Raw genomic sequence first — 4,914 nt, 5'->3', positions numbered from 1 at the left:
TTCGGGTATTCGGGTAACTATTAAACGCTTAGCAGCAGCATTTTCTTGGCCAAAATTAAAGGGGGATGTTACAACTTCATTCGCCAATGTCAAATCTGCCAACAAATCAAATACCTAAACCACAAACCATACGGTCTTTTACAACCCTTACCTATACCATCTAACGTTTGGCAAGACGTGTCAATGGATTTCATTACAAACTTACCCCTTTCACAAGGAAAATCCGCCATTTGGGTCATCGTAGACCGTTTCACAAAGTTTTCACACTTCATTCCGTTACCACCCCATTTTGGAGCCGTCATGCTCACTACCATTTTCCTTCAAAATGTCTATCGTTTGCATGGATTGCCCCGGAGCATTGTCACGGATAGAGATCCGATTTTTCTTAGCACATTTTGGAGGGAACTTTTAAACAAATTGTAACAAATCTCAAGTTTTCAACGGCTTATCATCCACAGTCGGACGGCCAGACCGAAGAGGTCAATAGTTGTTTGCAAAACTTTTTTGCGTTCTTGTGCAGGTGAAGAACAGAAAAGTTGGAGTAAATATATGTACTTGGCGGAATATTGGTACAACACATCATACCATTCAGCGATAAATATGAGCCCATTTCAAGCATTATATGGGCAAGAAATTCCTGATGTGGTCTGATATAAACCAGGTTCCTCGAAAAATCCTTCCATTGATGTCACACTTAATGAACTTCAGCTGTTACGATCGGTGTTGAAACAAAATTTAAAGCGGGCTCAACAACGTATGGTAGCATTAGCTAATGCACATCGGCTGGATAAATAATTTAAAGTGGGAGATATCGTTTTTCTACGACTCCAGGATTATCGACAGAAGTCTGTTGAATACCGGGTGCTAAGAAGCCGTCAAAAAGATTTTTCGGGCCTTTTAAAGTGATTGAAAGAATTGGAAAGGTCGCATATAAACTGCAGTTACCGCCGGATGCAAAAATACATCCGGTCTTTCATGTGTCTCTGTTACGTGAAGCGAAAGGGGAGCCGGATCCAATCCCACTGCCGGAGTTTTATGCAGGAAACAAATTCAAGATAGAGCCGAGCCAGATCATGGATCAACGGGTTGTTATGGAGAAACGGGAACTCTTAGTCACTTGGAAAGATTGTAACTTAGCTGAAGGGACTTGGGAAGGATTTGAAGACTTTTGCAGCCGTGTTCCGGATTTCAACGTCGAGCTCGAGGACGAGCTCATTCAGAAGGGGAAGGCGGTTGATACGGACCCAATAGCAACTGGCCCACTGAACCGGCCCAATAGAAACCTGAAGAAGCCCAAGAAGTTGTTGGAGTAGTCGTTAGTTTAGTTCTGCACATGTTTTATTTTTACTGCATTGTTGCATTTGATTTAGTCTCTTTCACATGTTAAAATAGAAGTAGTGGGTAGGTTGCATGGATAGAAATAAGGGACATGACATGGTGAACATGCATTAGTGGCATGGTGGACATGTACTCCCAAGTTTGTTATTTATAGTTTCTTTTGCATTGAATGAAAAACACAGAAAATTGCCCCAAAATTGGATCTCTTCTTAATCTTGTTTCTCTTGGAGTTTTGCCTACTTACAGGCTGCAACATTTGGTGTTTTCATCTCCTTACCATGCCTCCTCGCAAAGACCAATCTCAACCGGATGACCCTATTCAAAATTTGTGTGAACAGTTCTCACAATTTTTCACCCATTACACCACCATCTCTGCTCAAATCGAGTCCCGTTCGGTGGCGCAATTTGAAACTCTTCAAGCTTCAATTCAGCAGCAAAACGAAACCACAAATCGCCTACTTGCCTCCCTCGTCACCGATCCCAAACTCATCAATAAACCGTCTGGCTCCCAACACGATCCACCGGATCCATCAAATCCCCGCCCACCAAAAATAAACCTCCCAATGTTTGACGGATCCAACCCGTTAGATTGGATTTTCCAAGCCGAAAACTTCTTTACTTACTACAACATTCCCGAAACCCGACGACTTTCGTTGTCCGTTTTCTATTTCACCGGAGAAGTGTTGAGTTGGTATAAGTATCTCTACAACAATAACTTGTTGGGAAACTGGCAAGAATTCTCAAGAGCCCTCGAACTCCGATTTGGCCCGTCGGATTACAAGAATCATCAAGCCACTCTCTTCAAACTTCACCAAATCACAACCGTTACCGCATACCAAGCCGAGTTTGAAAAACTCTCTAACTGCGTTGTCGGGTTATCTAGCGAGGCCCTCTTAAATTGTTATTTATCTGGCCTAAAACCCGAGATTCAAGCTGAGTTAGCCATCATTAAACCAACCACCCTACACCAAGCTTATGGCCTCTCAAAACGTGTCAAGGATAAGCTCACACTTTCTAAACCCGAACCCTTTCAACGAAATTATAACCCATCAACATTCACCACACCAAACTCATCTACTGTCACCACTACACCTTCAGCCTCCACTTCCAACACTACACAAAAATCCGGTACCCCACCGCTCCTAACCAGCCCTTCAATTCCTAAACCAACACTACCATTTACTAAGTTATCCCCAGAAGCACTCCAAAAAAGCCGCAGTGAGGGGTTATGTTTCTGTTGCCCAGAACGATACTTCCTGGGACATAAATGCAACCCTCCACAGTTCTTATTGATTTCCTATAACGAACCTGATGAACCACCCGATCCCTTACTCAACAACACCTTACTTTCCCTCACCACAGAATTGATCACACAAAACCGAGTCAGTTCTTCTCCCTTTCAACCGCTGCCTTTTTTGGGTTGTCATCGCCACAAGCACTTCGGGTTACAGGTTTTATTAATAACCAACCCGTGCAAGTGTTGATCGACTTGGGTAGCACACACAATATCATTTAGCCTCGTATCATTTCCTTCCTTAAACTCCCAACCCAAAGCGTTTCGGAATTCTCTGTCATGGTAGGTAATGGCGAGAACCTCAAGTGTTCAGGCAATTGTCCGTCGGTGGACATAACGTTGCAAGAGGCGGCATTCCAAATTCCTGTTTTCATATTACCAGTAGAGGGCGCGGACATTATTTTAGGGCTAGCGTGGTTACGCACCCTGGGCCTCGTCTTAGCGGACTTTGTTATACCCCAGCTCACCTTTAATGTGGGCCAAAAGGCCATTACTTTACGTGGGGAGAGTCAAATAGCCCAGGTATCTTCCACGTCGTTGCAAACCCTAATATCAAAAAATTCTGTGGCATCTCTGCATGCTCTTTTTTTTCACGTCACTACCCCCACTCAATCTAATCCCCCACTTTCAATTACCCATGATGATCCCATCATCCAACAATTACTCACTGCATACGACCACCTCTTTCAAGTGCCAACCCAATTACCCCCGTGTCGCTCACAAGATCATCACATACCAACCATGCCAATGTCGAAGCCGGTCAATGTTAAGCCTTATCGTTACCCATATTATCAAAAGCAGGTTATGTCTAACCTCATTGCCGAAATGTTACGAGATGGTATTATCAAGCCCAGCCAGAGCCCATTCTCGTCACCTGTTCTTTTGGTTCTCAAAAAAGACGGGTCATGGAGATTTTGTGTCGACTATCGCGCATTAAACTCCATAACCATCAAAGATCGTTTCCCGATTCCTACCATTGATGAGCTCCTTGATGAATTGCATGGAGCAGTGGTCTTTTCTAAAATTGATTTGAGAGCAGGTTATCACCAGATTCGTGTTGCTAATGACGATACCCATAAAACAGCCTTTCGTACAATCGACGGCTACTACGAATTCCTGGTTATGCCGTTCGGCTTAACAAATGCGCCGTCCACCTTTCAAGCCACCATGAACGATCTGTTTCGAGACGTTTATGACGGTATGTTCTCATTTTTTATGACATCCTAATTTATAGCCACTCAAAAGAGGAACACTATGGCCATTTGCGACAGGTGTTTGAGAAACTCTCTCAACACAAGTTTTTTGCAAAACCTTCAAAATGCACATTTACCGTTCATACTGTCGATTACTTGGGCCTTATAATATCCGCTAAGGGTGTTGAAGCGGGCCCAGACAAACTTGCTGCTATTCAATCTTAGCAGACCCCTACCAATTTTACGGCTTTACGGGGTTTTTTAGGCTTGATGGGATACTACCCTCGGTTTGTCAGAAACTTTGCTCAACTAGCTGCACCTTTAACTGATAGCCTAAAACATCGGGTATTCACTTGGTCTGAGCAAAACGAAGCAGCCTTTACAGCTCTCAAAAAAGCTATGGTCTCATTGGTCACACTTACACTTCCAAATTTCACCAAACCCTTTGATGTGACCACCGATGCTTCAAACGTTTCCATCAGCGCCGTTCTCTCTCAAGAGGAACGTCCTATTGCATTCTTTAGTAAAAAGATGTGTCCGAGAATGCAAGTAGCTTCAGCTTATGCCTGGGAACTGTATGTCGTAACCGAAGCAGTTAAAAAATGGAGATAATATTTACTTGGCCGAAAATTTAATATTTTCACGGATCAACGAAGTCTCAAGCATCTACTTTCTCAAGTCGTGCAGACCCCCGAGCAGTATAAATGGGCAACTAAATTACTGGGGTTTGATTTCGAGATCCACTACAAGCCAGGTAAGGAAAATCGAGTGGCGGATGCGCTTAGCCGTTTACACACTTTTCAGTTAATGGCTATTTCTTTAATTGAGCCTAAATGGGTAGTGGCATTAAAAGAGTATTTATTAGAGGATATAAATATTTTGTAAATATAGGAGATTTAGTTTCCTATTATCTTGTAACTTCTCCCTTTAAATAGGGTTGTTATCCTTGAATGGAGGACACGCATTATTTCGATAACAATAAACACTTTTATGGTATCAGAGCCTTGGCTCTCTAAACCCTAGCCGCCATCACATTTTTTTCCGGCCCTCTCCCTGTTACAACAGCCTCCAAGGCCAGTGATAAGGATT

At 43.1% G+C, this 4,914-nt stretch overlaps 1 long non-coding RNA gene across 1 annotated transcript; it reads right to left on the bottom strand.

The window, feature by feature from the left end:
* Window positions 1–1,259: 1,259 nt before the first annotated feature.
* On the bottom strand, window positions 1,260–4,631 carry LOC143612725 (uncharacterized). Its single transcript, XR_013149988.1, has 3 exons — window positions 4,297–4,631; window positions 3,365–3,619; window positions 1,260–2,442 (listed from the first exon to the last, which is right to left on the bottom strand). It is a non-coding gene; the product is annotated as an uncharacterized LOC143612725 (long non-coding RNA).
* Between the last annotated feature and the right edge of the window lie 283 nt (window positions 4,632–4,914).

This window comes from Bidens hawaiensis, unplaced genomic scaffold (genome assembly GCF_021521415.1).
Source record: "Bidens hawaiensis isolate Kalapana, Puna unplaced genomic scaffold, B.hawaiensis_p1.1 tig00035453_1, whole genome shotgun sequence".
NCBI lineage: Eukaryota > Viridiplantae > Streptophyta > Magnoliopsida > Asterales > Asteraceae > Bidens > Bidens hawaiensis.
The sequence above is the reverse complement of the archived record's forward strand: the minus strand, read 5'-3'. Positions and strand labels throughout refer to the sequence as shown.